Source organism: Hibiscus syriacus, unplaced genomic scaffold (genome assembly GCF_006381635.1).
Source record: "Hibiscus syriacus cultivar Baekdansim isolate YM2019G1 unplaced genomic scaffold, ASM638163v2 tig00110885_pilon, whole genome shotgun sequence".
Lineage (NCBI taxonomy): Eukaryota > Viridiplantae > Streptophyta > Magnoliopsida > Malvales > Malvaceae > Hibiscus > Hibiscus syriacus.
Window position 1 is genome coordinate 226,051 of NW_024062897.1, and position 18,016 is coordinate 244,066.

The window sequence follows — 18,016 nt, forward strand, 5'->3', positions numbered from 1 at the left end:
TTAAAACCATTTAATAAATTTTATATATTAATTGTTTAGAATCTTGTTTAGCGGAGTGAAATCCAATTATTGTTAGAAAAATAAGATTATGTTTCGATTCTATTTTAAGATTTGAAATTATCATTATAATAAATTATAAAAAATATGTTATGAATTAAAAAAATTACCCAAAAACGATATAAATAAATAAATAAATTATTTTCTTCATTATATTACTATAATAAATTATACAAAAACACACATTATAGAGTATTAAGATTTAAGTTTAGATTTGACAAATATAAATAAATAAAATGTAAAAAAGTAATTTTGAGTTTGAATTAATTAGTAGCAGGACTAAGCTTTTGACATTACAGCCACTGCCATTTTGATTCTTTGGGAGCTTGAATTGAATTATCCTCAAACCAAAAAAAGTTGATTTTCATGGGTAAACGGATTTTACTCCCACATGAATTGAATATCCACACAAAGACGTATATATATTTCCCATTTAACCATAGTCTTCCTCAATCTACTGATAAACAAAAAAGGAGAAAGAAGGAAAGAGGAAAAAGGAAAAAGGAAAAAGAAAACAGAAAGAGACAGAATTTGATGAAGAAGGTCGAAATCGATGAACTAAGGTCTTCATCAAATCTCTGAATCTCAATTATTTATATTCTGTTTCGTATCTTTTATTTCAATCCAAAACTAGCCCAGATTTTGTTTTGCTTCTTAAATAAAGGAAAAAAAATCTGTTTTTTAATCTGAAGATTGTATGGATATGGGTGGTTGCATCTAGACTTATTATCATCATCTTCGAGAAAGGATTATTTTTTGGTGGATAAAATTTTCCAGGTGTCAGAAAATACCCCATATCAGATCTCACTAACCCCACCACCAAATTTCATTTCACCTCTTTCTGGGTTCATCCACTACAATCTCCTTCTTGTTATACGACAGCTGTTGAGTTGTCTGTGCGATCGAGTTGTTTTTTTTTCCTCAAAAATTGTTAAGAAAATGGAATAAACTTTATTTTTTCTTTGGTTGTTAGGTAACTCTTCTGTTCGGGAGGAAAGAAAATTATTTTCTTCTTAATATTTACTAGTAATTTTTGTTTTGATTAGTCATTAACAAGGAAGGCCCACCTTTGAGGGTTTGGTGGGCTTTGATGTTAGCCAATAAAAACCCTTTTCTTTTTTGTGTGTTTTAAAGAAAAAAGAAAATCAAAGTTGGGGTCTGTTATATTGATTATCTCACTTTGTTTTTTAATGGGAAGGAGATGAGATGAGATGAGATGAGATGAGATGAGATGAGAGCAAGAGGTTAGACAATTGGGGTTCTTTCATTGATTTCTTTTGCCTTACATTATTGAGTTTGGACCCATAAGAGAATTCAGTCATTCAATTCTTTGTTTTTTTTTTCTTTTTGCATTTCTTGGAATGCTACTTGTTCCTCACTTGTTTCCCCTTCATCTTCTTCTTTAAGTTGAAACCACTTCCACTACCATGGGTGTATGAGTTGAAATTTTCCTTTGCTTTCATTTCCAAGTGTCATGGCCCTGGAGGGGAAATTAGGGATTGGAGGTTAAGAATTAGGGATTGTGAGTCAGGAAATTGGGAATTTAAAAAAAGAATTAGGGATTTGTAATGATAAAAGAGGGGAAATGGAGAAATTACCTGATGCAGTTAAAATTGAAGAAATGATTGAGTTACAGCAGCAAGCAAGGACTGAGGAAGGTTGAGTCACAGCTGAAGGAAGTAAGGATAATCAGTTAGGGTTATTAAGGAATATAACAACTGTCAGTAAATAATTGAATAGTCTAAAATATATATATGAATTGTAAGCAAAATCTAGGGTTATGAATGAAAATTAAGAGCACGTTTTCTGTAAACCTACATTTTCTTCTTCTTCTGCAATCCTTTCTCACAATTCTCAGGTGCAAACCTGACAATTGGTAATCAGAGCTAAGTTAGTGATCCCAAACAAATCTACACACTGGGTAAAACAAAAAAGATGAAAAGACTGGAACCGTGGAGGTACAAGAGCAATCAATAGAGGTTAAGGATGAAGAGGCCTTACCATCTTGGTGGGCTGGACAGAAAGCAGAGCTGGAGGGAAGGATACAAACATTGGAAGAGGGGATGACTGAAAATAGAGGCTATCTGCAGAGAATCCTACAACTGGTCAATCAGGCAGCTGAGGAAAAAGATTCACCTCGGTCAGAAAGGAGTCAACCACCCGCAGCTGCAAAACAAAACAAAGATGAAGGTAAGCTTCCATGTTTGGTTATTGTTCTTGGTGAGCATGAGAAGTATACATTTAAGACTGGTGAACCTGGAATATTAGCTCCTAAACCTGTTAATACACCTCCACTTTGTGAAAATCAACCTCATGCTAGTTTGGATGTGCAAAAGTTAAAAATGGGGGGAAACACAACAGAAATGGAAGAATCATCCATTGGGGAAGATGTTCATTCAAGTTATGTTTTCAGACCAAAAATAGAACTCCAAATGTTTGATGGAACAAATCCTAGAAGCTGGGTAAAAAAATGTCATAAGTATTTCTCAATCTTTAGAGTACTTGAAGGTCAGAAAGTAGAATTAGCTACCATGTATTTAACAGGGAAGGCTAAGACCTGGTTTGATGGCTATATAGCTCAGAAACATAAGGTGAACTGGAATGAATTTACAGCAGATATATGTCATAGATTCTGTGATCAGAATTGTAATGACATTGTGGAGGAGTTTAACAAGTTGATTCAAAAGAATTCTGTGGAATATTATCATGAGAAGTTTGAGGAGTTGAGGTCTTACATGTTGCAGTATAGTCCATTCTTGGAGGAAGGGTATTTTGTTTCAAGTTTCTTGAGTGGATTAAAAGAAGAAATTAAGCACATGGTTAAAGTTCATAATCCCACAACTTTAGCTACTGCTTTTAGATTGGCTAAATTGGTTGAATTAACTTGGGAGGTGGAAAACAGAAAACTGAGGTTCCAGCCTAAGATAGTATCTACAGGACAGAGTCCTAATTACAATGGTCCTCAAACTACCTTGAGTCAATCACAAAAAGAAACTGCTCAGAATTTAAATCAGAGTAAACCATCTTTGGTGGAATATAAGAGGACACATGGACTATGTTATAAATGTGGAAAAAAGTTCAGTCCATGACATCAATGTAAGGTTAAGCAGCTAAATTCAATAGAGGAGTTAGAGGATTCATGAGAGCTGGAAAATCTGGAAACAAGAAATAATGAGGTAATGACAACAGGTCCTGATCCTGTGGAGGGAGAATTGGAAATTTCTATCAATGCCATAACTGGGCAGACAGGCTACAACACACTGAGGATTCAAGGGCACATACCAAGAAAACCTCTAAATATTCTCATAGATAGTGGGAGCACACACAGCTTTATATCTGGTCAATGGTCAAAGGAAGGAGTGGAATTGGAGCAAACTCGTCGCTTGACTATTACAGTTGCTAATGGTGAAAAGTTGTACAGTTCAACTATGAGTAAAAAGTTAAAATGGGGAATGCAAGGTTCTCAGTTTGAACATGATTTTAGAGTTCTAACTCTAGGAGGGAGTGACATGGTTCTTGGAGTGGACTGGATGAAAAAGTATAACCCATTATTGATGGATTTCAATCATATGACTTTGAGTTTTCAGAAAGATGGGGGAAAAATTACTTTAAGAGGAGGACAAAATTCACCCACTGTTAAACTGATTTCAGACAGTAAGTTGCAGAAGTTGATGGAGAAGAACAGTGACATATCAGGAGAAATTTTTATGTTAAGTGGGGAGATCAGCACTGAGATGGTACCTATTGAACTACATGATTTATTAAAAGAATATTAAGTTGTTTTTGAGGAACCAAAAGGGATGCCACCCCCAAGAGAGCATGATCATTCCATTACACTAAAAGAGGGTACAGAAGCAGTGAACATTAGACCTTACAAGATGCCCTATCATCAGAAGTCAGAAGTAGAAAAACAAATAAAAGAAATGTTGTACTCTTCCATAATTCAAACCAGTAAAAGCCCTTTTGCCTCACCATGTTTGTTAGTAAAGAAGAATGATGGGAGTTGGAGGATGTGTATAGACTATAGGCAACTGAATGCCTTAACTATAAAAAACAATTTTCCAATTCCTGTGGTAGAAGATTTGTTGGATGAGTTGACTGGAGCAGCCTACTTTTCTAAACTGGATTTGAGATCAGGATACTGGCAGATTAGAATTACTCCTGAATACATTCCTAAAACAACCTTTAGGACTCACCATGGCCACTTTGAGTTTAAGGTTATGCCTTTTGGATTAACAAATGCCCCAGCAACTTTTCAGGCATTAATGAACAAACTGTTTGGTCCTTATTTATGAAATTTTGTACTAGTTTTTTTTATGACAGACTCATTTACAGTTCTGATCTAAAGAGACATGTTAGGCATCTTAGGACTGTTTTGGAAGTTCTAAAGCAGAATCAGTTGTTTGCTAAATGAACAAAATGTTTCTTTGGTCAAAAGGAGGTGGAATATTTGGGCTACATTATATCTAAGCAAGGGGTGGCTACTGATCCAACAAAGATACAAGCAATGCAGCAGTGGAAGTTGCCAAAAACTCTTAAATCCTTGAGAGGTTTTCTTGGGTTGATAGGATATTATAGAAGGTTTATAAAAAGATATGGAGAAATTGCCAAGCCCTTAACTATCATGCTTAAGAAGGACCAGTTTTAATGGACAGAGGAAAGTAAAGCTACTTTTGAACTTTTAAAGAATGCAATGTGTCATGCTCCTGTCTTAGCACTACCTGATTTCAGTAAAAGCTTCTGTTTGGAAATAGATGCAAGTTCTAGAGGAATAGGGGCAGTTTTATCTCAAGAAGGTAGACCAGTGGCCTATCTTAGCAAGGCTTTGGGACTCAAACAATTGGATTTATCCATTTATGAAAAAGAGTATTTAGCCATACTCATGGCTATTTCCAAATGGAGACATTACTTGGAAGGAGGGCCTTTTATTATTAAAATAGACCATGAAGCTCTTAAACATTTGTTGGAACAGAAGCTAACTACTTCAATACAGAAAAAGGGGCTTACAAAATTGTTGGGACTGGATTATGTAATTCAGTACAGAAAAGGCAGACACAATTTGGCAGCAGATGCATTATCTAGGAGAGATGAGGATGAAGTAGAATTACAACAAATGAGTGTTATTGTTGTCATTCCTACTTGGGTTCAGGAGGTTGAACAGAGTTACCAAAATGATCCTATGACTGCAGAATTGGTCACTAAGTTAGCTATCTCTAATCAGGATGCAGAAGACTGGAATTATTTTTCAAGTATCCTAAGATACACGGGTAAGGTTTATATTGGACAGAATGGTTCCCTAAGACAACAGATCTTACAAGCTTTACATGACTCACCCCAAGGCGGTCATTCAGGTATATAAGCTACCTACCACAGGGTGAAATCCTATTTTTATTGGAAATGGATGAAAAACATGGTTAAGAGCTATGTGCAGCAGTGTGATGTCTGCCAAAGAATTAAGGATGAACATGTGTTGAAACCAGGATTACTACAATGTAACACCCCCAACCCGTACCTGACCCGACTACGAGTCCGAGATGTCACATTGACTTTTAAAAACCTTTACTTGAACAAAATAGTGAATAATTTTTAAAACTTTTACTAAATACAATTGACTAATTTACATAAATTAGTATCATATGATTTTACAAAAACCAATTCGAGTATATCGAATTCAAATTTTTATTTACATGCCAAATACATATATTTTCTGATCTGAACTTTGTAAAGGAGATACTGACATGTCTTGCTCCCCAATGCTCTCTATATTTTTCTCGAACCTACGTGTGAAACAATCACACGCTAAGTCGATGACTTAGTGAGGAAAATAAAACATATAATATAAATCATAAAAATATTCTATATAACAAACCACATGAACATTTAATACTAACTTATCATACAAAATCATATAACAATTTCATACAAAATCACACACCCTTTTATATAACAAATACACTCATGTACATATATCATCAACTTTCTTAGCATTATCATATATATTATTATAACTATTTATATCATTATCATCCAATTATTTATCACCTGATCTTGTACTTATCATTTATATATATCATATAACACATATATCATTTCACCAAGAAACACCCATAAATCATAATTCCTGTAACCAAAAGCTCATACATTATATATATATATATTGTATTAATGTTATCTCTTTGATTAGCCCATGGTACACTTGTGAGAACTATAGATATGTGAGTCTATAGAGGTTGTGCACTAATGATGTCACCATAGCTCATATAAATACACTGACGTGCCACGTAGAAATGCACCGTAGTGCCACGTAGAATTGCACCGAAGTGCCGCGTAGAAATGCACCGTAGTGCCATATAATGTCCATAAGGACCACATAAAAATTCCTTAAGAATCATATACATATACCAAGGACCAAGTATGTGTCTCAAAAACCTCATAAATGTTCCAAAGAATATACATATGTCCCGAAGGACCGCGTAGACCCTCGACTCTTGGCATGCCAACTATACCCCTAGCTCTCATGACACATAACATGGGCATTATCATTTATTTCATTTCAATTATTCACATAAACATGTAATTCACTTTCACATATCACGTATCACATAGCTTTTCACATAACTCATAGTCATATGTCTTATCTCATAACATATACATGTTTTCGCCTATATAATTCATATCATTTCTTATACCATCACATAATTCATTTAACATACATACATATCATGTAACATTATAATAGAAATACCTATAAGTCATATCACTTAGATTTCATATACATCTAGTCACATAGATCACTTTTGCATAGCTTATATCCACATATATTATCTACATGTATACCCAGGAATCAAATGGCATATACCAAATCATATAAATATATATATATATATAGATTATGCAATCACGTTACTTATACTCACATGGATGCGTATCATAAAGCTTAGTTCCCTTGTACATGTTATCACACCGGCATATAATCTTATATCAATCCTATAGGTAAAAGCTATTTATCTTTATCTCATTTTCCCTTTGTACCAGCTTACATGATTTATTATACTAACATGTACAATAACATATAACCCTTATCACTTATCTCACGTTATATAATTATAAATTATTCTATCCATTTAATTTAGTTCTATATAGCTCCTATAACCTTCTCATAAGGTTTTATAGTTCTTCATTTTATAACTTCTATATCATAGTTTTCTTTTAAGCATATCACTTTTTCCTATAGTGTTTATCCTATAGGTTCGTATCATCGTTATGCTCATGTCCCCTAATTTATATATATATACCATTTTCATAAAGTCTCTTAATTTATTATCTTATGATTTATATATTATTCTCTTAAATATTCTCATATTACTCTATAGTCTGGTATTATTTAACTCATCACACATCTCATGTAGTCATAAATATATTATATTGATTCTCATATTTAATCACTTATACCTTGTAACATGTATGGTCATCCATCATATAACTTATTTCACTTCCCATGCAATCATATAGATCATTCATATTAGATCCTATAACTGATCACACTACATGTATTCACACAAATCATTTAACACCTACTGTAATTTATATCATATATACTCAAATCAAACATATACATATGATCATAAATTCATACATTCTAATATAGGAAATAGACTCGTCGCAAGTCTTATTTCCATTAAACATCATAAACTAACTTGTATGCACTCACCTGGGCCTCGTTTGCTTCGAATCAATCCTAATCTTTAGTTTGTTCCGGAACAAGCTTTCATTCTATATCTACATAATAATACATTTATACTATCAGTTTACTAATTGATATATTCGAAACTATCACTCCTTAGGCTAAGAGAAAAACCAATTTCATCTTTTAATGAAGGTATGCATCGATGCACTGCACAGTGTATCGATACATTCCCTAACGATGCATCGATGCACTATTTGTGCATCGGTGCATAAAATAAATTCGATGTTTGTATTTTAAGGGGGTGCATCGATGCACTACTTGCATTTTATGTTTGTTTATTTGAGAGTGCATCGATGCACATTGAATATGCATTGATGCACACAACCCAGAAATTCCATTTTAAGCATAAAATTATTCAACTCTACATTCAATTCTTCTATTTTAAGCCCCTATCATGTCCTTAAACTCAACTACCATTACTTAAACCAACTTATATCCATATAAACCATATTTATCTTCTATATCTCATCATGATTCTTAAAATTAAGAATCTTACTAAATTTTTAGCTTTGTTATAACTCATTTCTAACTTCATAAAGCTCTTACTTTTATTGATAACAAGTCAAATTCCTTCTCAAAATTCACTTATTAACTCATTTCCTTTAAAAACTCATTTTCTTTAATCTTTCATAACTTCTTCATCTTTTGATTTTAGGACAACCTAAGCTTTCCATAAGCTTAAATATTACCTAAGGATCAAAACCCACTCTTAAAATTAACAAATAATCAGCTACAAGGAATCTTACCTTTGCCTTGGAGCTTTCACGGGAGGAAGAAGAAGATGAAGAAGAAAAAGAGAGAAGAGATTTTTTGGAAAAATCTCTCATCCTTATCCATATATATATATCATTATTTTATTCATCTCTTGGTCAAATGACCATTTTGCCCTTTAATACCTTTTATAATTACTAGCATCTTCAAGGTAATATTTTCAAATAAATCACTGAACTTTTCAACTATTCCACTTTAATCACCAAATTCTGAAATATTACAATTTGGTCACTAACCCGGTATTAAGGATGTTACAAATCTCCCCTCCTTTAAAGAAAATCCATCCTCGAATTTTCACTGCACATCTTGATAAGAACATGTGTTCTAATGTTTTCATGTTGCTTCCTTTACTTAATCTTCCCTATCACCATCATAAAACTTACTTTTCATTCCTTTAGTTCTTCATCTCCCTTTTCCCTTATACATCCATATCATATCACTTATCAGGTATACAATAACATCAGTTTTTATCACTTAAAATCATAAATCAATCAATTTACTCATCAATCTCTAATTGCCTTGCAATCATACTCCAACTTTCATTCTATGATCACTTTATTGTCTCTTAACTTCTTTAATCATATAAATCATTCTTTATTTCTCCGACTACTTCTACTTGACCAAGAAACATAACTTTAAATCTTCATCATGGATGATTAAAACATACATTTTGCAGAATCAAGCAATCTTTCACATCCTCTGACAAACCTTTCTTACTTCTAATCAACTTATAATTTATACTTTAACATAACCTTTATCATATCTTATCCTTTAAACTCAATCATTTCATTTCCTTATTCGACTACTTTTCCCTAATTTAAAATCTTCTTATAGCATAGGTCATATCTTTTCTTCATACTCTCATAATCTTTTAGCTTCCTTTAGATACACAAATCCGTATCTTCTTAACTATACCTCATTTACGTTATCAGAATATACTACCATATCTAAATCCACATCATAATTGATTGACTTAACCTTACATCTTTTCCAAATCTTACAACTTTATGACTTTACTATGATCATAGTATACAAATGTATCCAGATTCACTTCATATTTGGTTATCATATCCTGAAAATATCTTAAAATCTTATAACTCCAATACATTTCATCACACAATATTGTTAGCCAACGCTAACTCTTTTCATCTGGAATACAAACCTTTATCATATCCACAATCTTACTTATACACAATACTACCCCTTTGATTCAAATCCATAACTCTGATTTCATTCATCTTATAAACATATCATAATTCACTTATTCTTGAACTCTTTTACAATTCTAACCACATCATTTGATCCTTTAACATTCTTATGGTGACACTTGTTCACCATATTCTAGCTTGTCCACTTAGTAACGAAACTACTCAATTTAACTTCTCCATTTGCATAAATGAAAACCTTCTAATCATTATCTTCATATCATTTAACCCAAAGGTCTGTAACAACAGAATCTTCCTCAAATACACCCTTGAACTCGGGTGCTCTTAACTCTTTCAACTAATTCGATACATTCATTCTATGAGTTAAAGAAGTGGAAAATTGAAAACACATCAAAATATTATTCAACATCATGAAGACATTTTCTAATCTTGTACAGACATTCCCTGAGGTTTTTCGCTCTTCTCCCTACCTGGCCAGGGCAGGTGAATGCTATTACCTTCAGGTCTATCGCCTTGTGCTTCACTTTTGAAGCTCTCATTATCAAACATCTAATATAATATAACTATTGAACTCTATTAACAAGACAACACACTCCTTACCATTCAGACCAGAAACTTTTTCACTTCGTGTTGGCATGTACTTTTTTTAAAACAATGTTGACTTCAATTTAAGCCTAGAATCGACTAAACCGTAGCTCTGATACCATTAAATGTAACACCCCCAACCCGTACCTGACCCGGCTACGAGTCCAAGATGTCACATTGACTTTTAAAAACCTTTACTTGAACAAAATAGTGAATAATTTTTAAAACTTTTACTAAATACAATTGACTAATTTACATAAATTAGTATCATATGATTTTACAAAAACCAATTCGAGTATATCGAATTCAAATTTTTATTTACATGCCAAATACATATATTTTCTTATCTGAACTTTGTAAAGGAGATACTGACCTGTCTTGCTCCCCAATGCTCTCTATATTTTTCTCGAACCTACGTGTGAAACAATCACACGCTAAGTCGATGACTTAGTGAGGCAAATAAAACATATAATAGAAATCATAAAACATTCCATATAACAAACCACATGAACATTTAATACTAACTTATCATACAAAATCATATAACAATTTCATACAAAATCACACACCTTTTATATAACAAATACACTCATGTACATATATCATATACTTTCTTAGCATTATCATATATATTATTATTATAACTATTTCTATCATTATCATCCAATTATTTATCACCTGATCTTGTACTTATCATTTATGTATATCATATCACACATATATCATTTCACCAAGAAACACCCATAAATCATAATTCCTGTAACCAAAAGCTCATACATTATATATATATTGTATTAATGTTATCTCTTTGATTAGCCCATGATACACTTATGAGAACTATAGATATGTGAGTCTATAGAGGTTGTGCACTAATGATGTTACCACAACTCATATAAATGCACAGAAGTGTCGCGTTTTTATGCATCGTAGTGCCACGTAGAATTGCACCGAAGTGCCGCATAGAAATGCACCGTAGTGTCATATAATGTCCATAAGGACCACATAAAAATTCCTTAAGAATCATATACATATACTAAGGACCAAGTATATGTCTCAAAGACCTCATAAATGTTCCAAAGAATATGCATATGTCCCGAAGGACCGCGTAGACCCTCGACTCTTGGCATGCCAACTATACCCCTAGCTCTCATGACACATAACATGGGCATTATCATTTATTTCATTTCAAATATTCACATAAACATGTAATTCACTTTCACATATCACGTATCACATAGCTTTTCACATAACTCATAGTCATATGTCTTATCTCATAACATATACATGTTTTCGCCTATATAATTCATATCATTTCTTATACCATCACATAATTCATTTAACATACATACATATCATGTAACATTATAATAGAAATACCTATAAGTCATATCACTTAGATTTCATATACATCTAGTCACATAGATCACTTTTGCATAGCTTATATCCACATATATTATCTACATGTATACCCAGGAATCAAATGGCATATACCAAATCATATAAATATATATATATAGTTTATGCAATCACGTTACTTATACTCACATGGATCCATATCATAGAGCTTAGTTCCCTTGTACATGTTATCACACCGGCATATAATCTTATATCAATCCTATAGGTAACAATTATTTATCTTTATCTCATTTTCCCTTTGTATCAGCTTACATGATTTATTATACTAACATGTACAATAACATATAACCCTTATCACTTATCTCACGTTATTTAATTATAAATTATTCTATCCATTTAATTTAGTTCTATATAACTCCTATAACCTTCTCATAAGGTTTTATAGTTCTTCATTTTATAACTTCTATATCATAGTTTTCTTTTAAGCATATCACTTTTTCCTAGAGTGTTTATCCTATAGGTTCGTATTATCGTTATGCTCATGTCCCCTAATTTATATATATACCATTTTCATAAAGTCTCTTAATTTATTATCTTCTTATTTATATATTATTCTCTTAAATATTCTCATATTACTCTATAGTTTGGTCTTATTTAACTCATCACCCATCTCATGTAGTCATAAATATATTATACTAATTCTCATAATTAATCACCTATACCCTGTAACATGTATGGTCATCCATCATATAACTTATTTCACTTCCCATGCAATCATATAGATCATTCATATTAGATCCTATAACTGATCACACTTCATTTATTCACACAAATCATTTAACACCTACTGTAATTTATATCATATATACTCAAATCAAACATATACATATGATCATAAATTCATACATTATAATATAGGAAATAGACTCGTCGCATGTCTTATTTCCATTAAACATTATAAACTAACTTGTATGCACTCACCTGGGCCTCTTTTGCTTCGAATCAATCCTAATCCTTAGTTTGTTCCGGAACAAGCTTTCATTATATATCTACATAATAATACATTTATACTTATCATTATACTAATTGATATATTCGAAACTATCACTCCTTAGGCTAAGAGAAAATCCAATTTCATCTTTTAATGAAGGTATGCATTGATGCACTGCACAGTGTATCGATGCATTCCCTAACGATGCATCGATGCACTACTTGTGCATCGGTGCATAAAATACATTCGATGTTTGTATTTTAAGGGGGTGCATCGATGCACTACTTGCATTCGATATTTGTTTATTTGAGAGTGCATCGATGCACATTGAATTTGCATCGATGCACACAACCCAGAAAGTCCATTTTAAGCACGAAATTATTCAACTCTACATTCAATTCTTCTATTTTAAGCCCCTATCATGTCCTTAAACTCAACTACCATTACTTAAACCAACTTATATCTATATAAACCATATTTATCTTCCATTTCTCATCATGATTCTTAAAATTAAGAATCTTACTAAATTTTCAGCTTTGTTATAACTCATTTCTAACTTCATAAATCTCTTATTTTTATTGATAACAAGTCAAATTCCTTCTCATTATTCACTTATTAACTCTTTTCCAATATTTCCTTTAAAAAATCATTTTCTTTAATCTTTCATAACTTCTTCATCTTTTGATTTTAGGACAATCTAAGCTTTCCATAAGCTTAAATATTACCTAAGGATCAAAACCCACTCTTAAAATTAACAAATAATCAGCTACAAGGAATCTTACCTTTGCCTTGGAGCTTTCACGGGAGGAAGAAGAAGATGAAGAAGAAAAAATGAGAAGAGATTTCTGGAAAAATATCTCATCCTTATCCATATATATATCATTATTTTATTCATCTCTTGGTCAAATGACCCTTTTTCCCTTTAATACATTTTATAATTACTAGCATCTTCAAGGTAATATTTTCAAATAAATCATTGAACTTTTCAACTATTCCACTTTAATCACCAAATTCTAAAATATTACAATTTAGTCACTAACCCGGTATTAAGGATGTTACATACAACCTCTTCTAATTCCCTAACAAGCTTGGGAATTTGTTACAATGGATTTTATTGAGGGTCTTCCCACTTCTGACAGGTACAATTGTATCCTAGTTATTATTGATAAGTTTACCAAGTATGCCCATTTTCTACCCTTGGTACATCCCTTTACTGCAGCAGATGTAGCAAAAATATATTTGGATCAGATTTATAAATTACATGGATAACCAAAGATTGCTTTATTAGATAGGGACAAGATTTTTACTAGCCTTTTTTGGACAGAATTAATGAAGTTACTGGGAACTAAAGCCTTATTCACTACAACCTACCACCCAGAAACTGATGGCCAAAAAGAAAGATTGAACCAGTGTTTAGAACAGTATTTGCGTGGGATGTGTTTTATGAAGCCTACTAATTGGAGTAAGTGGTTATCACAAGCTGAATGGTGGTATAACACAAGTTTCCATACTGCCTTGGGAACAACCCCATTTACAGCTTTGTATGGATATACTCTTCCTACTATGTCATGGCTAACAGACTTTAGAGTGGAAGATGTACAATAACTATTACAGGAAAGGGATAATATGAACACTGTCCTACAGGATCAACTTGATAGAGCACAACAACGCATGAAACACTATGCTGATAAAAAGAGAAGTGAAAGAGAGTTTCAGGTTGGTGATGAAGTTTACCTCAAGCTACAGCCTTATAGGCAAACATCAGTAGACCTCAGAAAAAATTTGAAGCTGCCTGTAAGATATTATGGACCCTACAAAATCATAGAAAAAATTGGTTCAGTGGCCTACAGATTGCAATTACCTGATAACTCAAAAATACACCCTATTTTCCATATTAGCTTGTTGAAAAAGAAGATTGGGAACAAGACAGTTACCGCTCGAGATCCACCAGAAGTCATTGTGGATGGTCAGCTTCGTGTTTACCCTCCTCTGGTATTAGACAAACGAATGGTGAAGAAATACAAGAAAGCAATAACTCAGTTGTTAATTCAGTGGGTGAATTTAGGTCCAGAAAATGCTACATGGGAAGATTTTACGGTGTTAAAGTCACAGTTCCCTAACTTCGATCCTTGGAGACAAGCATCGACTGTAGGAGGAGGTATTGTCATGGCCCTAGAGGGGAAATTAGGGATTGGGGGTCAAGAATTAGGATTGTGAGTTAGGAAATTGGGAATTTGAAAAAAGAATTAGGGATTTGTAATGATAAAAGAGGGGAAATGGAGAAATTGCCTGATGCAGTTAAAATTGAAGAAAGGATTGAGTTACAGTAGCAAGCAAGGACTGAGGAAGGGTGAGTCACGACTGAAGGAAACAAGGATAATCGGTTAGGATTGTTAAGGAATATAACAGATGTCAGTAAATAATTGAATAGTCTAAAATATATATATGAATTGTAAGCAAAATCTAGGGTTATGAATGAAAATTAAGAGCGTGTTTTCTGTAAACCTACCTTTTCTTATTCTTCTGCAATCCTTTCTCACAATTCTTAGGTGCAAACCTGACACCAAGTTGATCAAAAACAGTTTTGCTCTTAGCTATATCACCTCAAAAATATCCCTAAAAAGGCTATCTTTCTCTTCAAAAGTTGATAACTTTGATGAGGTTGAAGAAGGTAATGGTACCATCTCGGTTATAGACTTACAAGAACTGGTCTTGGAATGTATCATCGAAAGGCTACCACCCGCCAGTCTTTGTAGCATGGCGGGTGTTTGCAGCTCTTTGAGGGATCGGTGTAGGGCCGATCATTTCTGGGGAAAATATATAAAGAACAAATGGGGTAGAATCATTGGCCCTGCTGCCAATAGAGAGTGGCAATGGCATGTTGCTTTGAGAAAGAATTCGAGTCATTCGAAACAAGGGAGGCCAAATGGGTTGATGAGGATTTTGTCAATTGTTAGGCCATCTTGGTGGATTAAACCAAAGGTTGATGGTTGTGGTAAGCCGAGTTCTTTGCCGGATGATTCGATCGTGTCTTGGTTTCTTGCTCTTGAAAATGACAGATTTTGGTTCCCTGCTCAGGTCTATAACCGAGAGGTATTTGATTCTCTTTTACCTTCAATCAAATTCCCCACATGTGTTTGTGCTAGTTTTCCAATTTGACTATAAAATTCTTTGTAGAATGATCATGTTGGATTTATGATATCATGCTATGATGATGAACTCAGCTATGATCAACATACTGACACATTCCAAGCAAGGTAATTTGGGATATGAACATATTTTTTATGGTGGTTTTGAAGCTTAAATTTATCTGGTGGATTGATATTAGATTTGGTTTGATGATTTTTAGGTACCCTCCACATGGGAGGAGGGAAGTGGCCATCGAGAACAACGTTTCGCGGAAACGGCTGAGAGTACCGCCGGTCGATACTTCACCACACGATCTTCATATTTCCAATTGTTTGAATGAGCTACGCCCAGGTGATCACATTGAGATTCAGTGGAGAAGAAACAAAGAATTCCCATATGGTTAGTTTTGCATATCTCAGAATGCTTATCCTTTATCATTGATTCTATAACCTCATAAAATTGCCATTTATGTGTGTATATATTGTAGGTTGGTGGTATGGTGTAGTCGGTCACTTGGAATCGTGTGACGGGAACAGAAATTACTGCCGGTGTCATCAGAGTGGTAAGTTTGATCTCATCTCCTTTTTGCAAACGAAACTTTGTGATATTCCCATAAGGCTTCCTAGAGAATGAGAATCTAACAATAAATTGTGTTTATACATACTTTTGTACTTGTTGCAATCATCACATAATATCTGCTTCTTAAGCTATTCCAAAAGACACATCTTCTGCCTCTAAAGAGTAGAAATATCTTCTCTTAAGTTGTTCTTGTAAGCTATGTTGCGAGTCAGTATCTATACAATCAAATTTTGTGAAGATTTTGTTCATAGATTTGGAAAACCATTATCCACATTACCATATTAGCTATGTTCGAATATGAGTCGAATCCGGATACTTCTGAGGAAATGAAAAGTTTGGGTAATATAGCAATTCATAAAAGTTAACTTTCATGGAGGACATCCTGTCGTTTTCATAAACCTCATTTTTCCAATACATGGGCCCTGGGTTGTGCTGTTGGGTTGGTCCCTAAACACGAATCGATGTCATTATATCATAGATTCAACCGGCATCATGATAACTTCTGTCTCAGCAGAATATTAATGGACAACCACACTAAAAGGACTTGATATCTCCACTGGACTCTGTTTGTTTTACTTACCTAGAATCTTTAAGTCTTGTGGGGCTGCAATGGTTGTTTTACACTTGCAAATTCTCATTTATGTTCTTCTTCTTTTCACACTAGTGCAAGTTACATCAAAAATAAAGGAAAAAAATTGGTCTTTTTTGGTAATCATTTGCAACTTGAGAAACCAGATAGATTTGCACATTTGTTACATCAAAATAAAAAGATCTTGGTGTTGTAATAAAAGCTTTTTCTTATGCGTTTGTGTTAAAAATCTTGGTTCGAGTTATTACATGGTTTTTAACTTCTTACTGCTGCTAACAGATACCGTGGCGTTAGAGTTCAATCAGTATGCCCCCGGCTCAAGGTGGTGACACACGACGGTCAACCGGAAAGAACATCGAGAGGAGGGAAACGAGGCAGATGGATTTTATGGTGGAATCCGAAAACTCAGCAGCGTCGAGGAGATATCGACATGGAAGTGGCTCTGGCCATCTGAAATCCTGGAATAGACTGTGTGCGCCAAGACTTCAGTACAGATATTGGTCTATTTACCTTCCAACTATGCAATGTCTGTCAGGTTTTCCGCTCCATTAACAATGCTTCGGGAGACCGGAATTCGACTTCGAAGTTGCATGAAAGTGAAAGTAAACCCCTCTTAATTACTTGGCGTATCCCACGATTGTGTAAAGATTTTGTTGAAGAAAGCATTCAGAAGGCCATTGATTTATGGATTGGATAGAGAATGCCAATATTATGTATTGTAGAGCTCACACATTTTAAATTATTTTTTCACTTAATGATATAGTTAATATTACATCTCACCATGACATTGCTTTTATGAAAAGCTCAATTAGACTCGCAAGTCGGATATTTCGATACTTAATATCGAATCGATTGATAACTCAAATTAGCTCGAATTCAACTCAATAATTACTAAATCAAATTCGAGTTGAATTCAAATAGCTTATGAGTCTAGGTGGTAAAAACCAGGGTTACCTGGGAATAACTATACAAAGATCATATCGGTCCAAGACTAACATGGCCATTTTATGAATAAAACTCGAATTCTTGCCCATCCAGGTTTAGTT

At 33.5% G+C, this 18,016-nt stretch overlaps 1 pseudogene; it reads left to right on the top strand.

Annotated features, from left to right (window-relative positions):
- The first annotated feature begins 1,288 nt into the window (after positions 1–1,288).
- On the top strand, positions 1,289–17,677 carry LOC120144234 (annotated as a pseudogene).
- Positions 17,678–18,016: the final 339 nt, after the last annotated feature.